Source organism: Girardinichthys multiradiatus, chromosome 8 (genome assembly GCF_021462225.1).
Source record: "Girardinichthys multiradiatus isolate DD_20200921_A chromosome 8, DD_fGirMul_XY1, whole genome shotgun sequence".
In the NCBI taxonomy this organism is placed as follows: domain Eukaryota; kingdom Metazoa; phylum Chordata; class Actinopteri; order Cyprinodontiformes; family Goodeidae; genus Girardinichthys; species Girardinichthys multiradiatus.
In genome coordinates this window covers 40,361,675-40,389,656 of record NC_061801.1, presented here as the reverse complement: position 1 = coordinate 40,389,656, position 27,982 = coordinate 40,361,675, and the positions used below count along the sequence as shown (strand labels likewise).

The window sequence follows — 27,982 nt, the reverse complement described above, 5'->3', positions numbered from 1 at the left end:
CATAAATAAGGTTTACTGACATAGAGGCTTAAATCAGGCCAAATTTTGTTCCTATGTTAGTACACATGGCATCACTTATTTCTTTTCTCTTGGAATTTAACTTTTAGTTTTTGTAGCAGACCGTGAAAACAAACGCATCATCCTTTCACCCATTAGGACAAAAAATGTCCACTTCCCAAAAAATGCTATAAAACTTAACTTTTTGCTTTTCTCACATCTCTTCCACAATGTACTTTTTATTTAAACCTACCCAAGATTCAACAGTTATGAGGGTTTAACCTTTTAAATACTTTATTTACTTGATGCCATTGCTGGTATTTTAAAAAGTCCCACAAAAAAATCACTTACCAAAAAACAAATGTTGTCAAAGTGCTGAACTGATAAGTTATAAAACAACTAGCACAAGTAAAATGAGGTCTCTCATGCTGGGTTAAAGGCTAATGGAAAAAAGATGAGTTTTCGGAGCAGAATTCCCGAGTGAAGAGGCCAACTGGCAGGGAATACTAAAGCCTTGGAGCTGCCAAAGAAAAAGTACCAGTTAAAAGACGTGCTGCTGCATTCTGTGCTAGATGGAGACGAGACTGTCTTTGAGACACCGCAGTATAAAGAATCAAGGCGTGTTGTGATGAATGCATGGATTAGTTTCAAAGTCCTGTTTTTAAAAAGAACATATTTCACCATTCAAAAAAGGATTTTACCACTGAACTGACCTGTTTGTCAAGGATTTCACCCTGAGGTTAGTTACAGTAGGCTTGTACTGAGCCAGAGGGACAAGCTCTACAGAGGACTTCCCACTGGAGACTCCAAGACCGATCACAGAATCTCTCTTTCTGTCATTAAAATTAAAGAAGTTAGGAGTCATCCAGGCTCTTATTTCTTGAAGGCATTCTAACAATAAGTGCATGGAGTGGGAGTCCTCTCCTTTAACGGGAATATAAACCTGGCAGTCATCAGCGTAAAAATGAAAGGTACATTTGTGCTTCCTAAAAATGCCACCCAAGGGAATCTGATATATCCAAAAAAAAAAAAAAAAAAAGCAGAGGCCCAAGAACTGAGCCATGTGGGACCCCACAGGAAAGAAAGACTTGGGAAGTAGGACATGAACCAGTCAAGGGCAGTTCCTCAGATGTCTATAAAATGCTCTAAATGAGATATTGAAGTAATTCACAGTATTAAATGCAGCTGTTAAATAAGAAAGTAGGATAATTTCTGGAGTGCGTAGCTAAAAGAAGATAATTGAAAACCTTGAGCAGATTCTGTGCTTTTGGTGATTATTGTGTTTCCATCTTCTCTGAAAAAGCCTGAACAAATAATAATAAAATCATATCTTGTCAGAAATGACTCCAGATCGCCCCCTTCTGGTCAGCTAGGTGTACTGTTCGCTGTTAGATCCCCGTCATCCAATGGATTCCTTTGAGCATGCGCAAAGTGTCAACGTGGAATTAAAATGTTACGCTAACTCTGATTCTTACGTCGCTTACGTAATGTTCGAATCCCAAGTTCGGGCAGAAAGCGGGCTCGCTAGCAACAGGACGGAAAGTCATAGTTCGGTAACGGAATTTACTCGACTGGCAGGAAGGATAACATGGACTTTATTTTCAAAGTAAGAAAATCTTTCTTTATTTGATGGTTTCCGTTAAGAAAGGCCGCCATTTGTCATTCGTGGGTCAGTGTCACGTACGTGTTTCTGTCATGAGGTGACCTGTGAAATAATGCTGTGTGCTGCGTTGGATCATTATAACTAATATAAAGAGAACAAAGATGGCGTCAGGGTGGAGGAAGAGTTGGAGCTAAAATGCTAGCAGCTGTTCAAAGCTCAAATGGTGTTTAAAGTAAGACGACCAGACAAATCAAATCATTTCCAGCAGTTTCAGTTCCATTTATTTTAAAATATTTATTCAGAATTAAACAATAAAAAATCAAGTGTAATAGCAGGGAAGTGTCTATCCACACTGTTGTTCACAATTCCTAAAAAAGGGTAATAAAAGATAAAGTAATGTCTCTTTTTTCCAAAACCCTTCTGCTCTTTCCCTCCTCTTAGCTTTAAACTTCTATCAGTCTATTTTCCTCCTCTCTCCTCTTCTATCAGTTTTTCACTATTCTAAAAGAGACATAACATAATCACAATCCTCTCCAAAAGCATTAGAAAGTATAACTGAAACCCTGAGTTTCTTTAAATCAAGATTAAAAACGTATTTGTTTAGAGTGGCCTTTGACTATACTATTTAAACATGATTCATTTTCAGTCCAACTTTCATTCTTATCAATCATTTTGTCATTCATTTTTATTTTTGTATCTTTTTATTATCTTATAATTTTAATTATAAGTTTTTAGTCTCTTAATTATTTGTATTCTTTAATTATTTAATTACCTTTATTCCACTACAATGTACTTTTCCTTTTTTTCATGCACAACACTTTGAATTGTCTTGCTACTGAAATGTGCTATATAAATAAACTTTCCTTGCCTTGAAAAATTACAATTTAACAAATAAAGGAAGATTTTAGTCGGTTATTTATAGATGAAAAACTATAATAATCCAGATATAATCCTATAAATGTTAACTTTTTTAAAGTTGTTAACATTTCTTCCATCTTAGCCCAGTACGCGGTCTCGTCTCCAGCCAGTGTCGTGTCATCCGCATATTTGATAGTGCGGTTGGAAAGCAGTCGAATGTGTACAGTAGAGGGCTCAAGACGCAGCCTTGAAGGGAACCAGTGCTGAGTGTGATTGTGCAGGAATGGTGGGCGGCCAGTCAGAAACTTTTCAATCCAGTTGCAGGTGAGGAGGGGATCTGTAATTCCAGTAGTTTGGTTGTGAGGATGTCTGGAATGATTGTGTTAAATGCTGAGCTGTAGTCTATGAAGAGCATCCTCACAGAGCTCTTCTTGTACTCCAGGTGGCTCCACGCTGGAGTACAAGCACAATCAGAGTACAATGGAGTACTCTGATATATGCTGCTTATAGGAGCCATTTGTAGTTTTTGTTTTTTGGTCATAGTTTGGGTCTTTCTCATTTAGTCTTGATAATCCTGTTTGGTTTAAATGTGAATTGACAGTCTGACCTATATTTTACTCTACCACTGGTGGCGGTGTGGGGAAAATCTATATAGGTGTCAGGGTTAGAGGGCATCGGGTGTTGGGGTGTGTGGAGGTCATACGGTTTTTTACCGCTCTCTTTTGTATACTGGTTTGGGTTCATCATATCCACATATTGACCATATTTGCCATCTTTTTGCATGCTGCCGTAAACTGCCACCCTGGATTTTTGATTTTATTCAATACTCAGCTTGTATTCAATAAATGGGATCATTCCCAAACTTATCTCCTGGTCTGGACATTACCTTATGAGCGCGTTTGGACCTGGATTCCCCGCACCCAGAAGCGACTACAAATGGATGGAAGTTGATAGTCGCTATAACAAACACAGTAAAACTAATCCAACAAGCTCTTCAGATTAACTCAACAAAGCAACTGCTTTAAAACAGTTTTAGAGGAAAATAGGCACAGACGACGACATCCAGTGGTGGAAGTGTGGTTGTGTTGTCCTCTGTGCAACACATAGAAAGTGTTCATGGTCCTCGATGCTGTGGAGATCATCTCTGGTTGTTCTTCCTTCTTGAAATTCTACCAGATTCCTCGAGCAGTTTAATAATATTCTGCACCAGAGAAGAACAAATATGTAAATCTCTTCCAAACCTGTTTTAAAGAACCTTCATTTTAATCAATTTCATTATTTTCTCACACAATAAATGTCACACTGGAGATGCTCCGCCCCTCTTTGTGCCTCAGGAATGCAGCATAAAATCCTAATTTTAAAATAGTTTTGTAAATATTCAGACTTTAAATTAAAGTATTGTCACCAAAGCAAACCTTCTGTTCGAACATTGCAGTACTCTGTGCAGCCTCTTGGTGTCACTGCAGCACCATGTTTGGGCTCTTTTGGCTCTGGAGGTCAGCTGTGGGAACAGGATTCATCACATTATTCCTGCTCTCCTTCTAATGGACCAGTTTAAGGTTGGTCAGCAGGAGAAGGTCTGATTCATCTGCAGGAAGATAAACTCAGACATGGTGTAGAGTAGGTCTTGTCCTAATTATTATCTTAACACCTCCTTGAAACGTCTGCATTGCTTGTTTTGTTTTCAGAAAACAAAACACTGAAGAACACGTTAATATCTTTCAGCCTCACATGTGTTCTGATTGGGCTTTTATTCCCCAGTCAGAAGGTTCCAGTCCCCATGTTCCTTTATGTAAATATATATATAATACATAAATAATGATAATAAAACATGCACAAAATGATTTTATTCATGTTATGCTACAAATGTGATGTATAACAAAACATATAAATGTAATGGTATAAAAAATCCGATAACTAAAGATTTATATCCTTTTATGCATATTTCTAACATTAGACTTACAGAAGTATTTGTATTGGTGTTTGAATCAGAAACACTGTAAATGATGAAACTTGATCATGTTAAAGCTGTTAATTATTAACAATTATTCATATGAAGAATTAATAATAATTGATGTATTTAAAATTGTTTTGACCAGATCTGTTTTATATCAAACGACTCATCTTCAGTAAAAGAAAAAAGGTCTGTTTCATTAAAAATAACCTGTAATTTGCTCCTATAAAGCCGTAAGTTTCTGAACTCCTGAAGATCCATGTTGGAAGGTTAAACCTTTTCTGCCTAAAGAACTTTAAATCAATTAAATTAGTCTAATAAAAACTTAAGGTATAAGTGATGCTTTTGAATAATTTTCTGTGTGAATTTAATTCATATCAAAGCCTTCATAAAGTAGGAAATAGTTACAGGATAGTTTGGGACACATACAAGTAAAAAAATCAGCTTTAATTGGATAAAGATGCTCAATAGTTTTGAGTGGAGCTGCTTCATCTGCAAATTCCCCTTATTATAAGGCACCAAGAGAAGGAGTGACTACAGTTAAACTTTAGGTCGTATTTTAAACAATAATCTCAAAGAGGATGAAATGAATGGGTCGTTGATGGGTTACTGCTGAACTTAGGCTCAGGCAGGAAGCAGCGACACTCTAAAGCACCACAGGTCAGAAATACCTGTCTTTGATATTAAGCTTTTAATTAAAAAAAATAACAGGAACTGCAACCTTTTGCTTTCAGTGACGTTTACGTCTCATTTTGTTTAGAAATAATCTTGTTATATTGTTTGTCCTTTACCTGAAAAAAATCTCCTATACTCAATACCAAACTAGTTAAAAAGTAAGTTTATTGCCCAGAATGAATGTAATTCATCCCACATGCAGAACCGTGATGGAGACGTTAATGAATTTAAATGTAATGTGCTGCTTAGTGTAGAATAACCACCAGAGGGCAGACTTGGTCGCTGCACAAACAGGCCCCTGAGGTCCCAGCTATTGGGCCACTATGACATCTATGCGCCACCAGTTTTAGAACATGCAAACCCAATCAAAAAGAAAGACATACTCCATTAAGTGCAGGTGATTCTCCATAGTGTGCCTACAAGGAATCTTCTGTTCTGCTGAGCTCCATTTCACCGTTTCCACTCAGATGCTGCTGCTAGATATCAGAACTCCTTCACACCCGGTGTTACCTTCTGGTGGTCGTTCTAGATGTGCCAGATCTTTTTATACTCAGTGCAAATAGAAAGTATCCCTGGTCAGTGCTTCTTAGCTGTCTTGTTGAAAGTGGGTTGTTCCTCTCCACTGTCACCACATGCTTGCTCTTCGTGCTTGTGTGTAAATGTACAGAAATTAAAAGCATTTGATTGTGATGCGTGGATGTAAAGTTGTGGAAATGTAACAAGATTATATAACGTTTTTACACAGTAACTATATTTCATACAATAGGCAGCATGTGTTTTAAATTTGTACCGCTGTGAAAAAGTTAGGACACCCTAAATAATTAGTTTCCTCTAAAGAAATGTTCACCTTTTTTATCTTTATTTAATTTCTGGAAAAGTGGAAACGTGATGTAATTGCACTTAAACAACAAAAATAAACCTTGTTTTACTTATTAAGCAAAAATATCAACAAATTGTGTTTTCTACCTGTAGAAAAAGTTTGGACACCCTGCTCTTTAATAGCTGTTTTAACCTCCTTTATCTGACATAACTTCAGTGTGATCTTCTTGGACCCATCTGGCATCTCTGACATCAGTCTGAGGAAGGTTTGCTCAGGTCCTGCTGTATCTCCAAACCATGACACTCCCACCTCCATGCTTCAGCTGGTTTGAGGTTCTGTTCCTGGAATGTATTTGGTGTAACCCAAACATGTCCTCTGTTCTGGTGTCCATATAATAACGTTGTAGACTCATCTGAAGAGCATTGTTCCAGAAGTCCTGGTCTTTGACTACGTTCTCTCTGGGAAACTTCTGTCTGACCTTCATGTTTTTCTTAGAAAGCAACGGCACCTCCCATGAAAGTTAAACTTGTTCAGTTTCCTGATTGGACAGATCTTTACACCAAAAGCATCAAGGGCCTGCTCTAGGTCCCCTGAAGACATTTTAAGGTTTTTGAAGACCTCCTTTAGCATCTTGTCATCTGCTCTCAGGGTGGACTTGCTTGGACAGCCAAACATGTCGTCCCCTGTAAACATTTTTCTGTGAAGTGGAATGGTTGATTTTACGTTTTTTTAGAGGTCTCTTTATGTCTCATGATCTTCTACCGTCTTCTTCTGAAGGCCTCAGACATCTCTTTGGATCTCACTGCAGCAGTCAGGAGCACAAAGCTAAACGTCTGAGGTTTAAACGGGACAAACCTCCTTCAAAATGATGAGTAATGATGTTCTAATCATGTGCTCCTGGTGTGATGCGTCTGTGTTGGACCGCTGCCATCTTGAGTAGGAACTGAAGATGGCAGATTGATTGGTTTTTAAGGGGAGAACATACAAGCTCCATGCAGAAAGAGACGTTCTTGCTGCAAGGCTACAGTGCTACCACACAGACCCTTTCAGTCAGTACTGGTACAATCTGGTACTGAATATCCAGATGTATGAATGTTAGAAAAACACACAGGCTGTCATGGGGTGTCCTAACTTTCTAATGAGTGTATATTAAGAGAGAAGCTGTGTCAGTAATATGTAATAACTTATGGAGGGATGTGTGAGCTGACTCGGTAAAGATGATCTTTTCTCTATTGTTGACAAGTTAGAAATAAGAAACAATAGAACAAAGTCAGTGATTTGGACCTTCTCTCACCAGCTTGGATTCTTTGAAAATTAAAATCTAAGAAGTGAAAGAAAGCAGTTGATGCATTAAAATGAGAAAACAAGTATTATACAACGTTATAGAAATATCCAAATCCAGCTTTCAGCTTGTAGAATGAAAATGTTCTGAAAACAATCTGGTTAAATATACTTTGAACGGATGCAGCCAGGTGTTCACTAATAATGTATATTGTCTCAGTTTGGCCTCAAACTGGTCCCATCAGGTTGAAGATGATTCTGCTGGGTTTACATCATTTCCTGTTTCCCTGACAAATTCAGTTTGTCTCTAAAACTGGAACTGGTTGTTTTATCAGCACAGACGGTGAAATTCCCGTCATAAAACTGTTAACATGATGTTAAATCATCTTTTTATTTTTTGGCTGCTATCTCTTAGCCTCTCCGTCAAATCTGCATCGGTTCCACTCCGGCGGCCTCCGGGCGGACTCGGATAATGCTCTCCATATTTACAGCAGCAGGAGGATTGGGAGGTTTCTGACGAGATCCCATTTGTGTGAACCTATTAGCGCCGAGCGCTCTGAGCTCTGCCTGATACGCCTCTGAGATTAGGCAATGGTATTACAGTAAGAGGATCGGCCCGCCTCGAGGTGAGGGCCCGGAGAGAGGAACACACACAAACACTGATAGGACCACACGTTCCCTGGAAAAATGATTAATCCGATCAGGATCTGGCACCGAGAGCAGAAAGGATCGAAGAAGGAATGAAAACATGATGAGAAACATTCATTCAACTTTTAACCAAACGCAACAATTTGTTTCACCTCATGAACGTGAACTGGACCAATGCTGAACATTTGGGCCTAAAGGACAAATCTTTGCTACTTCCTGCACAAATCAAATCAGTTTAGTTTATCTCTATAGTTCCCATTCATAACAAATGTTATCACAGGTCCGGTTCATATCCAGTCATATAGAATCCAATTCAGTCCAAATGTCATTCAAATAGATCCAGTTCACTCCAGTACCATCTGATTATACCGTGTACCAATTCAGTTATGGTCCATTATGTACAAGACATTCAAATTCAGTTGATCTTGTATTATTAGCTGATTAAAAGGTTTTTATGTTATCTAAAGAGGACCGATTGCAATGTGTCTTGGACTCAACCAAAGCCCGGCATGGGGATCCGGATCCCGCGGGCCCCGGGCCAACGTAGATCTAGGGGGCAGCTTACAGTAGCCCCCTGGACCGGATTGCTGGAAAGATGGAGAGGACAACTGAGGCTGGCAATAAAATATGACTGGAGAATCATTCATTGTCTCATCGAATAATAGAATCATTAAATTGAACAATAATTTAAATCAAAAGAGATAAATAGCAACTTAAATCTCTTTATTAATTCAGATTTGCCTGATTTCATCTAAAGATGCAGAACAAAGAAGATTTGGCCTGGAATCGCCACTGTTTCTGTGTGAACGGAGATTGTAATTAAATGTTGTGTAGATGTGTTCACAGAAACATAAAGAAATCCCGTTTTCAGCGGATCGTTGTTTAAACAGCGTCTCAGTTTGACACAAAATCAGAGTGGGTTTTCAGCCTGAATCACAGCCTCTGTCTTCAACATCACTACGGCAACCTGAAATTTACTCACATAGATTCAGTTTGAAGTTTCATACATCCAACCTCGGGTTCCTCTGACACACTGAAGGAGGATTTCCAATATTACAGCTGAGTCGTCCCTAAACAGTGTTTTTGTCTTGAGAAGGTTGAAGGTGACAGGAAATGAAGTCACAACGAGGAAGTCTTGGCCAGCCACCTCGTTCTGCATCCTCCCCCCTTCCAGCATGGAGAGAAAAAGCCGTGTTATAATTTATGACATAAAAAGCATGAATCTTTCAGCTCAGAGATGGCGCTTCATGTTTACGGCAATCGTTTCCTTAGTGAATGATTCATGTGGATGTGCTGCTTATGAATATTTCAGGAAACAAACAGAAACATTTCTGCTCAGAGCTTTAAACTCCTCCGATCATCTCAGCAGACAAACCGAAACTCTGGAAGTTTAATAAACAACACATTTCTTGGTTCTCTGTTATTATTATTATTTTTACTATTATTCACAAGGAACAGAAATACTAGTAGCTTTAAAGATCCTTTGTTCGTTCTTTTTGAATCCATGTTTTGTTTGAATAAGAAAGGTTTGTAATACTTTATTTTTTAAGTTTTTAGTGTGCTATTATTATTGGTAATAAGTTTAATTGAAATATTTTAAGATAAAATAGATGGTTATGATCAAAATGATGTGCAAATGTCTTAAACATTTGTTATGCAATTCTTCTTTCAAATAAAATCAATTTAATATTGTTTTTTTGTTTTGATTTTGTGGTACTAAGCGCCTTTATTTTGTAAGGTGACCAACAGGAAATGGGGTGGAGGGGGAAGACATGCAGCAAAGGTCAACAGGCCGGGACTCGAACCTGTGTCCACCACGACCAAATAACGTGTATTTTTTTGACAGTATTTAATAGTTTCCTGGGTTCTGTGCAGAGCAGCATTAAATAATTTAAACTTCCAGCCTGGCAGTTTAACCTTTAACCTTTTGCTGCAGCAGCAAGTCATGAATTGATTATTGAAATACTAAAATATTTAAGAAATGAAATATTTTTGTGGCTAATTAGTATTAAAATAAACTTAATTGAACTCCTTTATCGTCATCACACATTCAACGATAACTTGGCAGAAGCGATTCAAACAATTAGTAATCACATCAAAGTGTGTGCATATATGTACAAACATTTTGTCTCATCAGTTCACAGAATATTCTTCGAGAAGTCTTGAGGATCATCAAGAGGATTTGGAGTTGATGTGAAACGGGTCTTTGTATTATTTTGGGTCAGCAGTGGTTCTGGCCTCGGAACTCTCCCCTGGAGTCCATATTTCTCCAGTCTGTCTTTATGATTGTTGATTCATGACCTCTGACCTTAATTCAATGTAATTCAACTCAAAAATACTATTATTTATAATTCTATTAATCCCAACTGAGGCAGTGAGGCCTGCAGAGCTTTAGGTGTTGTTCTGGGTTCTTCTGGGACCTCCTGGATGAGACGTTGATGTTCTCTTGGAGTAATGTTGGTGTACCTGTCACTCCTGGGAAGGTTCTCCGGGTCTGGATAATGGTTCTCACTGTGGTTGTCTGGAAATGGCTTTTTAACCCTTTCCAGACTGATAGATGTCACTGGCTTACGTGATTTCTGATTCAGCAGGTCTGGCAGTAATCAGGTGAAGTTATTAGTAAAGTTGAATCAAAAAATGCAGTTAATGAAAGTTTATTAACCAATGGGGGAGGGGGTATTATTACATAGCTCCAGGCTGGTTTGGATAGCTATACACCTTTTAATAAATAAAAATACATTTAAAAGCAGCTTCTTGTTTTTACTCAGATTATCTTTGACTGATATTAAGATGTGTTTGAGGGAGTAAATATCTTCTCACAGCAGCAGATCTGTTTAGTAAATTCATAAGTAAGCAGAAAACGTTTACTGCAGGTGAATCACATCCATAAACTAAAAGCACAAAACAGTATGAACAAAGTAACACATCACTATTTTCAGATTACACAGCCTTACAAATATGAACGTTCAACATGGCTCCCACTGAGTAAAACACTCTAGTTTTATCATTAATCACGGAGGCTGCTGGACTCGATAGACGTGTGAAAACGTCAGATGGAAGGAGGCCGCACTTTTCCTTTTTCCCATGGCCGTATCTGCTGCCTGGAAGCTGCAGTCGCCTGCTGGAAATCTTTCATCTTGCCTGTGTAATGCCCTTCAGAGGGACCTACTGGCTGTTTGGATTTTAGCCAAGGTTACTATAGAAACGCAGAGAGGGAGAAGTGCAGGGAAACGGGAGAGGCTGGCTCCGGCTGATGGAGAACACTTACTGGTTCCCAGTGAAAAACATCACAAAAGGAATAATGAAGCATTTTATTGCTCAGATATTGTTGTGAATAATGATGGATTATTGCAGTGATTTTATTTACTAAAGGCATCAGGGCAACACGTTGTTTTTATGTGCAAAACTAAATGATCCAGACCACAAAATTACTCTTTTGTTTTCTCCAGCAGTTTTAATGAGGGAAGTGGTGACATCAGAGGAGCGTTATCGCCTTTCAGGTGAGTCTCAGACCTGACGGATCACAGCTGAACAACGTAAATCTGTCTGACGGCGAGAAACAGCCGACGAATCAGCAAACAGGTGAATGAATTAAACCGCTGATCAAACGCAGTAAATTAAAATGTATGTTTGACTGAAGTCGATCACACTGATCTCGCTCGACGTGCGCATTAAAAAATACATCAGCATGAATGCATGCATGCAGGAGAGATCATGAATAAATGAACAAATGAGCATCAATAAACGAGATGGAGAAAGAAGCCAAACATTAGACATGTTTAATTGATCAGCATCAGAATACGAATATTGCTCGACAACTGCTCAACCTGATGGCTAAATCATATCTGGGAATGTTGGCACTTTGAATTAGCCTGTAAAGTTGAGTTTCTCTGGAACCATCACACAGCTAAGGTCGCCTCATGCCTTTAAATATACAGACCAGGGATGTTTGCTGTCAGTAACAACTGTACAATAATAAAACAACCAGGTGATCTTCTGCAAGATTTCATAAACATCTAAAGTTTTAAATGTTTCAGTCGGAACACCAGGCTGTACGGTAGGGGGAACAAAAGCTTTCTAGACTTGTTGTATTTATTATTTTCTGTCATGTCTGCCATGTGACTTTAAACAAGGAGATGATCAGCAGCCCCTTTGCTTTTGAAATAATGGCTTTAACAGATCTTAAATTGCACTTTTTCCAGCTTCCTGTAGCTGCTAACATTAGTCTGTACATTGGCAGGAACCATACATAAATGGTTGAATGATTTCCACCTAGAATAAATTAATAACAGATCATAATCAGTCTAACTACTTCTGTAGTTATAGCTTTTAAGAGTTTAACAATTCAGTTTTTCTAACTTCCTGTAGTGCCTAGTGGTGCAACCGGGCCAGCTCTAGCTTGTGTGTTAAGAGGAACATCCAGTTTCCACATGGTGTAAATCAACAGAGATCATAAACAACCCTTCCACCTCAGAAAAAGGGCTCCTAAGCATTTTAAACAGTGATTTTTCTGTCTTCTTCCAGCTCTACAATAGTGCTAGCACTAGCTTGTACATTTATAAGAACACTTTCCCGGAGATGGCTTATAATAGCTTCCAGATGCTATATTTCTAACTTGCGGCTAGCAGTGCTACAGTGTTTAAGCTGTGCTTGGTTGGGAACTATAACTTTATTTAAACCGGGACAATGTACATTTCAAACCGCTGATCTGAAGAAAATCCTGTGGACCAACTTCATGCTTCCTTCTGCTGAGAAGCTTTATGGGGATGCTGGTTTCATGTTCCAGCAGAACTTGGTTCTGGCCAGACTCTGCCTGAGGTACCAAAAGCTGCTTCAGTGACCATGGTGTTGCTGAGCTTGATTGGTTAGCAAACTGGGCTGATCAGAACCCCACAGAGAATCTATGGAGTATTGTCAAGAGGAAGATGAGAGACACCAGAACCAGACCTGAAGGCCACTGTCAAAGCAACTTGGGCTGCCATTGACACCTCAGCAGAACCACAGGCTGATCTCATCTCTGCTACGCTGCATTGATGCAGTAATTCATGCAAAAGGAGCCCAGACCAGGTACTGAGAGCATAGAAATGAACATAGTTTTGATAAGCCTGACGTGTCTGTTTTAAGTATCCTTTTTATTGATTTCATGTAATATTGTAGTTTTCGGAGACACTGAATTTTCCATTTCATTTCAATTCAGTTTTATTTAAATAGCACCAATTCACAACTCATGTCGTCTCAAGGCACATTACAATTTTGGGTTTTATTCTCTGTGAGCCAGAATCATCACAATTACAATTAAAGGCTTGACATATTTCTCTCTATATGTGATGAATCTGTATAATATGAGTTTCATTCTCTGAAATTAGTGAAAACAATATAACTTTTTCACGAAGTTTTAAAGCTGTACTTTTATGTAAGTCTATCGTGGTCATCACATATGGAAATGTGCAAAAAGACAAGTAATAACTGAAATAATCTCCTTCAAGAACTTAAAGGTAAGACATTAAATTGTCCTGAAGGCATCCGGTTGTCCAGGATTGTCCAGCAACTTGAGGAAGGTGCTATAGAGTCATGTTGCCACCACTGCAGAGCTTGCTCAGCATTGGCTTCATTAAATGTTCCTCAGTAGACTAACAGAAAAAGATCCAAACGTTTTGTTACTGCCAGAACCTTTTGGCTATGACTGCACTCTAAAACATCTGTTCCCTGATTTGATTTGATTTTCGTTTTGTTTGCTGCTTTAATCCTAAAAACACTGTTAGGCTGTAAATGAGTGGACTTTACTTGGGTTTGTTTCAGCCATCAAAGCAAAGAAATGAGGAAGGGTTGTTGAATGTCTGGTAATAAATTATTTTGTTTTCAGGTTTTTGTGTTACCGTAAATACTATTTCAGTGTTTTAGTTGCAGTAAAAAAGAGTGAAACACAACTATTTATGATAAAATGAGTTTTTAATTAAAAAACATTATTTTCCTCCTTCTAAAAGGCTTAATCTTGACATGTTCAAGCTCTCTTGGCAAAGTCTATTCCCTGAGGGTTCCTGTTCTATCCTGTCATATTAAAATACAACCACTACATTATCCTTAAGCATTTCTAATATTAACGTTCCATTTAGGGGGACAGTGGTTGTATTCATTTTGGCCCCCGATGGGAATCGAATCCTCTCCCAGGCTGTGTTAGTGCCTTGCTCATCCGATTAGGGACAGTCGAGCGGTAAACGGCGTCTCCCGGGGGATCGTAAAGGAATAGGAGGCTGGTATTTGAACTGATAAATCAAACTGATACAGAATCATTATGTAAATTCTCACCTCAGAGGGCAGTTTTCCTCAGTGTGGTTGGTGTGTGAGAAGAGAGGGTCTGTACGCAGGGAGGCAAACGCATACAAAGAAAATATTGTACTCTGCCAGCTGAGACCCAAACAATAAGAAAAGCAGCAAATAATAAAACGTCATTATCCTCGAGGACGTCCCCTTTTTAATCCAGCTCTCTGCTTCCCTTTCCTTTTTTCCACATCTGAGGTGCCTGAACAACTTGTTGGCAATTTATGTGCATACAAACACAGATATTTATCCCATATGTTTCATGTCCAAGAAGGCAACATTAAAGGTAGCAGTTGTGATATGTGGCTGTAACTCTGATCTACTCATGCCACCTTTCTAAGGACATTTTCTTTTAAATAATTCAAGCTGTATACTTATAATTAAACGAGACAAGATGAATGAAAATGAAGACCCAGAACGTTTTCATCCATAACTTGTATTCCTGGACCTTACATTAATTCAGCTGTTTTTGGCTAAGGGAATAGAGACTCCTGTTGTGAGAATAAACCCTGGGATTTTCTGCAGGAAACTTACAACCGATGAACATGTCACAGCAAATACACTTTATAGCTTCTGGAGAGTCACTAAAGTCTACGGAAACGTGCAGCTGGAACAAATCTTAGTGATTTTGGCGACAGACATCTCCATCTCCTTAGATGGAGAACCTTTTAAACTGAACTTGACTGCATTGTTTAATAACTAGAATCAAAATGGAATTCATGTAATTGACTTTGAATCTGTCTGTAGGGTTGGATTGATTTGAAACAGGCCCACAGCAACACAGGTTCTCTGCTGTGCTTAACAGTGGACTTTCCCACAAGGACATCTTTCACACCAGACCCACAGTGCAGTTTGTCTTGTTGAGAAACTCAATCTTGGTCTGATCTGAATGAAACACAAGGTTCTGGTTATAGTTTAAATACAGTTAAGCAAACTCTTAATGTTTACATGTGTGATGGTAGAAGAGAAAAGGCTTTTTCCTGCCATCACTCCCAAGCAACCATTTCACAGGTAGATATCTGTTTTATGGAGACTTGTTGACCCCAAGATGCCACTCTTGACTGCAGATCTTTTACTGTGATCTTACCTCCCTCAGCCTCCTCCAGACTGTTGGCAGGGGGAGATGAACTCATGTCCTCAACCAGCCTTTTATGTCACATCTCCAGTTTGATTAAAGTAATTATTGCTATGACTGTAGATGTGGGAAGTTTAGGTCAGGAGTTAGTTTCTTGTCAATTCCTGACTAATGAAGATCAGCCCTCTTCTGCCTCGCTTGAATGGCGTGTTCTCTTCCCTTTGCTTCAGTTATGTTGGTTTTATTGGAATTTCAAGTTGTACCAATAAGTGTTGCACCAGTGAAGAAATATTTACTTTAAAGCTTTTTACACATCTTTAAAAAACAGAAGTATCCAATGCCTCATCACCACTATCCAGATAACGCTTATGTACATCCTCTTCTACTTTCCTACCAACACACACACACACACACACACACACACACACACACACACACACACACACACACGTGTTCACTGAAGGATGCAGAAACATGGAGATCCGGTCGTCCCCTCTTTGCCATGTCAGAAGCATTTTGCCAGATGATTAATCGCCGCAGCGAGCGTTAGAGCCCTGCGGTCGCCCTACGGGCATAGCCACGATCCTTGCACCTGCCACTCGAATCCCCTGACCCCCACCCACCACCACTGCCACACAAACACACACATGAACATTCACAAATAAAAATAAAACCTCAGAAAAATATATGATACTGACAAGGTTGGCAGAAAACTTTTTGAGGCAGGTATGAAATATGTCCTGACTAAATAAGCAAACGCTATGAATGTAGTACTTATTTGCAGTCAGTGTCTTAGTGGCAGCAGATGACTTTGTCTATAAAAAAACTAAAAAACTAAAACAAACTTAAATTAGTTCTTTTTTCAGTTTTTAGTGATGCAGAGCTGGGTCAGATCCTAAAGCAGATTTTTACAATCCAAACAACTCCTACTTTTTAAACCTCAAGATGATTCTCTTATGAAACAATCACAATCTTTAAATTACGTGTAGGAGCAAATTAATAATAAAGAAAGAGGACACAATACAGTTTATGCCACAGCTACTGTGGTGCAGGAAGTCAACAGCCAGACCACAGAGTTAACTGTGGATGTGGTCTAATAGCTAATGTTTAACAGGTGCAGAAATGCTTTCTTTTATCGGTATTAGGCTGTAGCAGCATCATTTTATTTCCATGTGTCTGAGCCAAATGAATAAGAGGACATATGAGCTTCAGGAAAAGATTTCCAGGTAGGCTGAGAGCGCAGGAGGCAGAGTCGAGGTCTGAGGTGACTGACTGCTTAGGATTTCCAGCAGCATCTCCATCTTTCGGGGAGAAGGAAGGGAGGATGGGCGGGTGTGGCTGGATTGTAGAGGTTTGGATCAGTGATGGGTTTCTTTGGAACGGAGGTGGCTTTTCCTGCAGAGTATTACAGTTGTGATCTATCCTTTCCTCTTAGGCTACGTTCACACTGCACGTCTTGATGCTCAATTCAAATTTTTTTGAAGTGAGCTGGTGCAGCTTCGCCCATTGGGGACAACAGCTGCACAAAGTGAGTGTAAAAAGACAACCACACCAGGATTGTGACACACAGTGCTTTTAAATCCCTGGTTAGGGGGCTGGTTAGTTGTGTCTCCAAGCTTCTTAGACATTTCTCCTGACTTCCTTCTTCTCAGTTTCCTTCGTTCAAAAGTTTAAGTATTTCTTGATTTCTGTCACGAAAATGAACAAGTTACGAGTTACGAGGTCAAACATGATTGAAAAATGGCAAAACCGATTATTACACAGACACACACCTGTGTGTGTGTGTGTGTGTGTGTGTGTGTGTGTGTGTGTGTGTGTGTACGTAATGCATGATAATAACATGTCATGCATTACCTATAACACTTGTAAGATCAATCTGTGCTTGGGGAGAAAAAGAAGATTATTGACACCACACACATCCTGAATCAGGATTCTAAGAGATAATCCTGCTAATTAGCTACGGGGTTCCACAGTGCTCTGTACTGGCACCACTACTGTTTTCCTTGTGTTTGGCAACTTTAGATCTGGCTCTTTGTTCTGTTGAGTTTTTTATTTTTGTTTCATTTTTTACAGATGATTTACAGTTGTATATGCCAGTAGTACTTAAAATTGGTCTTTTCAACTTGAAACTTGTGTGGCAGCTGTTGTCTCAGTGTAAACAGAAATAATGGTTATTAGTCAAGTTTGTCTGAACAGTCAACTAAAAAACCAGTCAAAAGGCAACGACAGAGTGCTGTCTGACTTTAATTCACAGTTTTGTGTTAGAAAAACACATAATCATGTTTTATTTGATCATCGTACGACTAATTGTTAAACACCCGATTAAACCGGCTTCAGTAAAACTGCTTGTCTTTATTCTCACCACCTGAGTGGTATCAGGGTGAGCATGTCTCAGGCCCACGCTACATCTGGTACACTGCCATGTGTGTTTCTACATACACTAAGTGGTTGTACGATAATGGTGTGTGTGTGTGTGTGGATCAGATGCCATTTGTTCAGCAGTCAGCAGCTGGATACGAGCTTCCCGGTGAGACTGAACCACAAACACCCTGAAATCAGCAGCCTCAGAGTCTCTCAGAGAGTTCCTATCTTAGCCTGAAAAGTCCTGCCAAGGATTCCTAGCTTCAGAGTTATTCAGTTCTCTGCTGAGAACGACTCTGAGCGACGAGACGACAGAGATTCCTAACTTAGCGAGGAGGAGTAGTTGACCCTGTTGCTAGGTGTGGTTGACCCCGTTGCTACATGTGAGGCTGTCTTCCAAGAGCTGTGATTGGTTGTACTTCTCTCTCACTGAGTGATACATGGTGGTTGCTGCATTATACAGTGTTTTGGAATGGCCTATTCAAAGCCCAGAGCTAAAATTGACAGACTGTGGAGCTCAAAATGAAGATACAAGGAAGTGGTGACTCCTGATAATGCATCAGATTTAAAGAAGCTTCCTGTTTCACAGAAGAGCGTTTTACTGCTCCTTGAGTTAAAACTGAAGGAAAATGAAAATTCAGCCACAATCTTCAGGCGTTTCCTTTTCATTTTGTTTTCAGGGATAAATCTAAATATATGTGGCACACTGAAAATACCTGAGGTCCACCACGCCCTGCAGCCTGGCACCATATGGCAGCTTCATAAAAGGTCCGCCAGAGTCCTGACAATTAGGACCACAGGGTGAAGGCCTGCTGGGTGTGAAGCACAGCCAGATGAGGAGGGGTGGGGGACAAAAATGAACTCAGAACAAATAAAACACAATAAGGCTGATTATTATTATTTGAAACTAGATTTAGTTTAAAACTAAAAAGCTAAAATTAATAAAATGATAAAACACCCTTATTAAAAAAGATTTATTCTAAATAAAATACTGAGATTTTAAATAATAAATAATAATGTGTAATTTAATGAAAATAAAAAAATAATTTAACAATTTAAATGTAAAAAGTGACTGAAGCAGTTAATGTTTAAGAGATTAAAATCAGCAAGAGAAAGATTAAGATCACATTTCTGGGACCAGGCTAATTATAGCAATAATAATAATAATGTAAAACGAGTGAGGTAAACAATGTTTAGCCAATTAAGCGTTGCAGAGGAGTCCATGTGTGCAATGAGCCACCAGTCTGAGTGCAGAGCGAGGAAGAGCTGCTTAATTACAGCCTGAAGAGTCTTCATCAGAGCGGAAACTGAGCCATGAAGGATCTCAGGGAGAAAGGAAGTTTAGTTTGTCTTAAAAAAGTTCATTTCTCAATCAAAACTAGTTTACAACAAACCTGGCTGCTGATCTACTCGTTAAAGTGAGAAAAGACAAACATAAATGACCTTGTTCTTTAAACCAGACCAAGAGGCACCAACCCGAACCCAGGAGGAGAATTATAGCAGCAGTATAACACCCCAACAAGCCAGAAGGCTTATAAAACAAAACAGCAACCCAGACAACCTTATATGCATAAAACTGAGGGAAAAATCACAGAACACCAGGACCTTCCAGAAAGATTTCAAAATAAAACAACTGGGAAGAGGAAGGAGGGAAAACGGGGTCTGAAGAGTCTATTCAATCATTATTGGGATTATTGGAACGTTTACATTTTTCATGATTTAATTGAACATTTATCTCAACTCAGTGAAAGTGAGGCATACACCACATGTTTTGTAGCCTTCACCAAAACTGTTGGATATTTGACCTTCATGGTAGAACACAGAAGTGGTAAAGCTTATTTAAATCCTGGTACAGACTCTGGTTTCAGCCATCGTCCACAAATGATCAACTGGGATCAGTCCAGACGTTTCATCTTATCCAGTTTGGATGAGTGGTTTGGATCTCGGTCTTGTTGGAAAACCCAACTTTCATCCATGCGGAAGAATGTTTCTCATTTTATTCAGTATACACAATGAACCACTTCCAGTGGCAGAGAAACTGCCCCACATCATGATGCTACCACCACCATGCTTTACAGTTGGTACAGCATGTTCTAGATTTGAAGGCCTCACTTCGACTTGTCCAAACATCCTTCACATGGTTGTGCTGAGCAGCCCAGGTTACGTGTCAAACTGTGCTCCGTGTCGATCAGGGCCTCCAGACTGAGGTCCACTACATAAACATTCACCCTGAAACGTTTTGTCAGGCTTTGTTTTGGTTGTGTTCTGGTTTGTAAGGTTCCTAATTTGGCTGTTGCCCGGGGCCCACACCCTCCTAGATCCGACCCTGTTTGGCCTGTTTTTGTTTGAACATTGTTTAACCAAATTAAATGTTTTATTCCTTCAATGTAAATTGTTAAACTATGCACACTCCTTTAACATTTCAGCATTTTGTCACGTTACAACCACACACTTGAATTTTATTTGGGTTTTTTGGGATGGAACAACACAAAGTAAATATGTGAATGGACAATTATGTGATTCTCTACATTTTTAAAAAAGTTACTTTGATCCCTTTAAATAAAATCCTCTGCCTTCAGAAGTTCCCTCATCAGTAACCAAAGTCCAACTCCGTGTGATTTAACCTCAGTTTCACTGCAGTTGTTCTGTTTCTGGCCTCAGAGGTTCTTTTAAAGAACATCAGAGAACAACCAGCATCACGATGACCAAGGAACACAGCAGACCGGTCAGGGGGAAAGTTCTGGAGAAGTTTAAAGCAGGGTTAGGTTTGAAAACAATATATAAACGTCTCCCAGAGATCTGTTCAATCCGTCATCTGAACAGGGAGAGAGGATGGACCACCTGCAGACCTACCAAGACATGGACGTCCACCTAAACCAGGAGTCTCCAACCTTTGGCTTTTGTGTGGCTCTCTGGACCTTCTGCTTTGACTAAATGACAGTTTTTAACTATAAAAGCAATAAAAAGCTAGTTTTAGCAGTTTTCTCCCAATATCTGCATAGATCTTCAACGTAAAGACACTGATGGGAATCATTTTTTGGCTATTGGACTACTGAGGGTATGTGGTCTGCCTTCATTTTCCACAAATATGGAACCTTCTTTTTCTTTTTGTACAAACATGAAAAATAGAATTAAAATCGTCTTTAATTCAACAAAAAAACAAACATATTTTCTATAGTAATATAGTTAAGTTTATTAAACTTGAAGTCACATCATATTTACTAGGAAAAAGGGCAAAATGTCCCTGATCTGAACTGACAGGCTGAGCATGGAGAGTGTTATTCAGAGCAGCAGCCAAGATGCTCGTGGTAACTCTGGATGAGCAGTGCAGGTCCACAGCTCAGGTGTTAGAATTCCTGTTTGCTGTTTGATTCATTCATATAGGAGACAGCAAACATGTGGAAGAAGGTGCTCTTTGGAGAAACATTAACATTACACGTCACCCTGACAACGGACTAAAACACGGTGGTGGCAGCATGGTGAGGGGCTGCTTTTCTTCAGCAGGGACAGAGAAGCTGGTCTGAGTTGATGGGAAGCTGGATGGTCCTAAATAGCCTCTAAAGATGAAAAAAAATCACATTGATGACCAAAAGGAACAATTAAACATCACGCACATCTTAAAACAAAATGATCCAAACTGCAGCTTTCTCTGCAGACCGGGTCCTCACAGTGAGATGCAGCATCCTGAATCAAACTGGAGGAAAAAGTTGTAAAATATGTCAAATGTGTCTTTCAGCTTACGCTTGCAACATCATTTGAGAGGAAATTAAGTCTAATTTTACTGAGTTTATGGAGAGGTTTCTTCGAGAAGGACCTTTGACTCTGAAAACGTAAACTCAGAGATTTCCGGCTGATTCAGAGAAGATAAAAGTATTTCCCTGATGTTACAATAAGAGAGCCGTTTAGGTAAGACAACATTTAAACATTGTATCGGTGACAGAAAACCCATACCCATGGACCTCTAAGGTCAATAATCCTCCTCTGACGAAAATACCAGTTTTAATCTGTCATTAAGAAGAACAACTATTTAACATTTACCCTGTTTGGCCCGGTACATGGTCCATGTTTCAGGATTGGTTTCTGTCTGGGATTCCAGCATCAAATCTAAATTAAATGCATTAAAGTTTGTGGCTAAATGTGGAAAAGTTCAAGATGTTTAAATATGTTTGCAAGTTTGTGTTACGTGTTCTGGTGTAAACATTTGAATTATTCTGTTTTTAATTCTTGTAAATCATATTTAGATAATCTACTTCTAAACGGGCGTCAGATGACACCAAACAATTGTGGTTAATATTGAGGCTTCGTTTTTAACAGGAAGAAAGGTTGGGGAAAGGTTTCCCGAACAGAGAAATAATTAAATGAATAAATGTGTTCTAGAAAAGCTTCATGAAGAGGTTTAATTACTAAACACACTGGACATAAAAACTATTAAAGGGAACAAAGCGCTTCAGCGTTCATCTAAACGCCATCTTCAGTTGTAAGAGCAAACAGAAAATGTCCCTTTTTATGTCCTGGTTTTTAATTACCACCACTACCTGGATGTCTAACATGTAACTAGAGTCCTAGAAAAGCCTTTAAGCTTCAAACTAAACATTAAATAAAGACTATTTGTTATCCAGGGAATAAATAGTTCACGTTTAATGTTCCTCTTTAATATTTTTACATCTAATGTGCCATTATTGTCTCTTTATATATCTGTGTACATACAGTGCTATTATTAATACAGTACATTTAAGTTCATGGGGCATCCCTGTCTAGCTGATGTATGAGGCCTGTGTCACAGTCCACTGTGGGGGGCGGATTCATTTATTTTCTGCCTGGCACACATGTTTAGCTCGGGGTGACTGCAAGCAGGGAGTACTTTTAAAATACTGGGCCACTTCAGAACCCCAGTCTGACTGGCTGGGTCGTTGCATCATTCAGTCATCAACAGCATTAAGGTATGAAGGGATGAATTTGTGTTGAGTTTTTCTGTGTTGTAGTTGTTGTTCAAGGAAATGGCGTCCACGCTTTGATGCATCTCAAACTGCCCTCGATTTTTATCTGCAGGCATCAGGAAGAATACAGGACAGGGGGTGGGGGAGATAAACCAGGGCACTTTGCAAACTCACACAGGAAACAGAACAGGCACCATTTGGTGTTTATGTAAATGTGCAAAAAAAAAACAAAATGGCTGCCTGCCAAATCCTGTCATTAAACAAAGCTCGTTTGAATGCCAGGTGCTGGGCTGTTAAGGTGGACCGCTGGGGATGGAGCCTGTGGTGCAGGTGGCGGCGGCGGAGCTGAAACACCTTAACTTAACGCGCTGGTTTCCTTGTGAAACGGCCGTTAGCTGGTGATCAGATGCTTCTGCTTGTAAAAAACAGGAGTACTGTTGTCCACCACCACACACCCTTCTTTGTGGGGTGGAAGGGTTGTTGCCATGGCAGCTTACCATCCAATAATCATTTACACCAGAAGATCTGACCTAGTTTAGCTGCAGGTTCTCACTAAAGGTCCACTTAATGCTGATTTCTGCTCACTGTAGAGGGTTGTGCATCCTGTACTGTATCTTCAGGAAGTTAGGATGTTTATTGCAGATCAGGCTTATCAAGCTGAATCCAGTCTTGTCCTATGGTCAGCAATACAATTATTTTGTTCAACTGATTTCCCAACAAAGCTGGGCTGATTTGCAGGTATTAAAACACCTTAAGTGTTTTTACATGCTGGCACGTTACAACCACAAACTACAATGGGAAAAAACTACAGGGTTTGAATGTGACCAACACAAAGTGGTGATAAAATGTGAAGTAAAAGGAAAATTATACATTGATTTCAGCTGTTTTCATTTTTAAATAAAAATATGAAACATTGGTGTGTTCTACCTTCAGCTCAACTGAGTCAGAACCCTGTAGAACCACCTTTCTCTGCACGTCTTCTGGGCTTTGAACGTCTACAGTGTGACATTTTTGCCAATTTTGCTTTGCAAAATCACTTAAGCTCAGTCAGATGGAGAACATCTGTGAACATCAGTTTTCAAGTCTTATCACAGATTCCCAGTTGGATTTTGGTGTGGACTTTGACTAGACCATTCTAACACATGAGTATGCTGTAATCTAAACCATCCAGTCTATCTCTGGCTGTATGTTCAGGGTGGTTGTCCTGCTGGAAGGTGAACCTCCATCCATCTTCTCATCAACTCTAAGCTGCTTCCCCACAGCATGTTGCTGCCACCACCATGTTTCACTATTTGGATAGTGTGTTCCGGGTGATGCGCAGTGTTAGTATTTTGACACACACATAGCATTTTACATGTTGTGCATACAGTTCAATTTGGTTTCCTCTGACCAGAGCACCTTGTTAAATGGCTACATGACTTCATAGCAAACCGCAAACAAGACTCCGTATGCTTGTCCTCCATGTCTTGTGTCCATGTCCTGTCTATGGAGAGCCATTTCATTCAAACTTAAATAAATAAATAAATACTGCTGTTGATAAATTATTTATAAATATTCCACAAATTTAATATTTAATAATAATAATTAAATAAATATCCCTATGAAATAAAACAAAATAATTATGTTAAAATAAATTTTCATCTTATTTTATTTAATTCATTTCAGGATTGATTTAATTTACTTAAAGATTTATTTATTTATTTAATTCATAATGCAGTTTTATTTTGTGACACTTTTATTTTGTAAAGCTACTTTATGTATTTCAGTGACTTTTACTTTTTAACCCCGTTTTTCATTTTAAGCTCTTTTTATGTTCTTATATCCAAATGAGGGGGCGGAGTTTTATCTGTGGAGGAGCTCAATTTGTGGTTGAGGCCGCTAGAAGCATGGCGCTGCCTGCCAGAAGTAGCTTTACAAAATAAAAGTTTCACAAAATAAAACTGCATTATGAAATAAATAGATCTTTAAGTAAATTAAATACATTTTGAAGTGAATTAAATAAAATAAGATGAAATTTTTTTTACTGTCGTTCCCCACGTGGGCGGGAGGAGCTCGGAGTAGAGCCGCTGCTCCTCCACATTGAGAGGAGCCAGTTGAGGTGGCTCGGGCATCTATACCGGATGCCTCCTGGACACCTTCCTCGGGAGGTGTTCCAGGCACGTCCCACCGGGAGGAGGCCCAGGGGACGGCCCAGGACACGCTGGAGGGACTATGTCTCTTGGCTGGCCTGGGAACGCCTTGGGCTCCCCCTGGAGGAGCTGGAGGAGGTGTCTGGAGAGAGGGACGTCTGCTGCCCCCGCGACCCGGTCCCGGATAAAGCGGAAGACGACGAACGAACGAAGATGAAAATTTCTTTAAACATAATTATTTTGTTTTATTTCATGGGAATATTTATTAATAATTTATCAATAGCAGTATTTATTTATTTTAATTTTGAATGAAACGGCTCTCCATACCTGTCTGCCTACTTTGAAACAACAAAAGTAAAGGCTACAATTGCTGCAAAAATAATCTTTAAAATAAAACGAAAGAAAAAGAGACTTCGACTCAAGTCGCCACAAAAATAAAAGGCTCAACTTTGACTGGTTACTAAAGACTTGAGGCTTGACTTGGACTCGTTGTCTGAGACTCAAGTCTTAGTAGCAGTTTTTATCCCCTGTAATGAAGAGTGAAAGGAAGCAGTTATGTGAGCTTCAGACTGCAGCTGCTGCATGTTTTACTGTGAAAGGATGAGCTTGATTATTAGCCATGTTGGTGGATTATTATGGGATGTTAACAGCTCATAATAACCTGTTCATGTTATCTGTAGCTTGATAATAACGACCACATGAATGTCTCTCCAACTGAACGCTGTACTGAATGACTTTGGATCATTTCAAAGCCAAATAAACGTAATTGACCTTTGACCTTCTCTTGCAGTTAAGCTAGCTGCTATATTACAAGGACACTTCCTACTAAAAAAATGAAATAAAAGCACTTCCTGTTCCGTTCATTCAGATGTTTAACACTCTTTTATTTCCTTCTGATGCATTCTTTGGTTCATTATGTTGTGACTTAGACCCCAAATCTGAACATCTTTACTATTTAGAAATGACAACAAAGGTTTTAATGTGGATTTTGAAAATCATTTCTCAATATTATAAAACCTTCTCCAGCTAATAGTCTGAAAAAGGAAACCCTCCATACCAGATTTAGTGCAACATCTAATGAAGGAGTGGACAATATACAGACTAGGCCTAGGTTTAGGTTCTCAACCTACAGCAATGCAGTTAGAGGTGACCTAGATGGGAAAATATTTATTTCTGTTGCTAGTCTTGGACTTGGAAAAGATTACTTTTGAACATCTGTTAAGTCTACAAGGTATGTATACTCAGGGAGGTGAACTTTGTTCCAGGAATGCAGACGGAGATCTTTCTTGGTGATACAGAAACCAGAAAGCCTGTTAAGCTGATCCTACAATCAAACACCTAGTTCTTCATTTATGGTCCTAAGATGCTCTACAACATCAAGTCATTGCACTGCATGTCCTGCATCCACTCAGCAGAACCTTGTTAGTGATGGGGTTGACTCCAGGATCCTGTCATGCCATTGTTTGGTTATCAAACACACTAATAAGTTTTTAAACATCGAACTGGTGAGAAATTCTGATCTCAGCTCAGATATTGAACCTCTTCAGTACTGCTGAAGTGTGTTTGGAGGTTTCAAGGATCATGCTGACCTTTTCATCCTTGGGGAGTTGAGAACATTCTCACTATTTAAAGCAAAGGAAAACTCTGTGTGTGATTAATTGGTGTCATTGAGTCTAATTTATTTAGGCCATTTTTCTGCTACCAGGAAGCAGCAAACAGCTAAATTAACCTCATAATTAAATACAACAAACTAAGCATATTTTTGTTTCATTTCTGCTTCCTGAGTTTTTTAATCATTTTATACTAAAATAAATTGTGGAAATTAATAATCTAAATGTTGCACCTTTAATGAAGTCCTCTTCTCTGACAGGTTTTTCAGTTCTTTGAACATTAAATCTTCCAGTATTCGATTTATTGGAAGGAAATTTGAAATTCCAGACAGTTAAAGTTTTAACTATTAATTTAATTAATTTTGACCACGTTAAAAGGTTCCCTTGAAAACCTCCTTCCACCAGTGCAGTTGGTCCAAGTTGGACCAAACGACCAAACCTGTGATGTTGGCTGCGCCCTGCAACACAACAAATCTGTGCAACCACCTGAAGTTTAAACATGCAGTGATCTATGAGCAGCTAAAACTCAGTCACTGGAGGTTAGTGAACATTCGGCCAAAATTTAAATGTAAGTTTTAGTTGCTTTGTGCACAAACATTTGAGCAAATTTGTTTGGATAAAATAACCTTGTCTTATTTATTATTAGTTGTGAGAATCGTCAATTTCCTTATTTCTTTCATTTTTTCTTTACTAATTTGTGTTGAATTTAGTATTTTGTTTCCCACAGATTGTAGATATTCTTTATGTTGATGTTTTTATTTGTATTTAATTTTTACTAAATAATCTATATTTGGATAAAAACTAGTCCTGTTATTTTTAGAGAAGATTCAACAAGAAGGAATCAGAGGAAATTTCACATTCAGGGAAATTCACTGCTCTCCGTTACATTTTTATTCACCAAGAGATTCTGAAGGCAAAGCAGACCGAACCGAGTTGGTGCTCGAGGAAGCAGAAACCATCAGCAAAGATCACTGCATCAAACCTCCACAGTAACCATAAGACACCATCTAACCACCATCCAACTGTCAGACACATCTAACCACCATTCAACCGTCAGACACCATCTAACCGTCAGACACCATCTAACCGTCAGACACCATCTAACCATCTGACACCATCTAACCGTCAGACACCATCTAACCGTCAGACACCATCTAACCATCTGACACCATCTAACCGTCAGACTCCATCTAACCGTCAGACACCATCTAACCATCAGACACCATCTAACCGTCAGACACCATCTAAACGTCAGACACCATCTAACCATCTGACACCATCTAACCGTCAGACACCATCTAACCGTCAGACACCATCTAACCGTCAGACACCATCTAACCGTCAGACACCATCTAAACGTCAGACACCATCTAACCGTCAGACACCATCTAACCGTCAGACACCATCTAAACGTCAGACACCATCTAACCGTCAGACACCATCTAACCGTCAGACACCATCTAACCGTCAGACACCATCTAACCGTCAGACACCATCTAACCGTCAGACACCATCTAAACGTCAGACACCATCTAACCGTCAGACACCATCTAACCGTCAGACACCATCTAACCGTCAGACACCATCTAACCGTCAGACACCATCTAAACGTCAGACACCATCTAACCGTCAGACACCATCTAACCGTCAGACACCATCTAAACGTCAGACACCATCTAACCGTCAGACACCATCTAAACGTCAGACACCATCTAA

The 27,982-nt window shown here is 39.2% G+C and overlaps 1 long non-coding RNA gene across 1 annotated transcript; it reads left to right on the top strand.

Moving 5' to 3' along the window:
- The first annotated feature begins 1,489 nt into the window (after positions 1-1,489).
- LOC124872060 lies at positions 1,490-27,618 on the top strand. The gene is made up of 4 exons (XR_007039194.1): positions 1,490-1,603; positions 11,286-11,418; positions 26,645-26,805; positions 27,169-27,618. It is a non-coding gene; the product is annotated as an uncharacterized LOC124872060 (long non-coding RNA).
- The last annotated feature ends 364 nt before the right edge of the window (positions 27,619-27,982 follow it).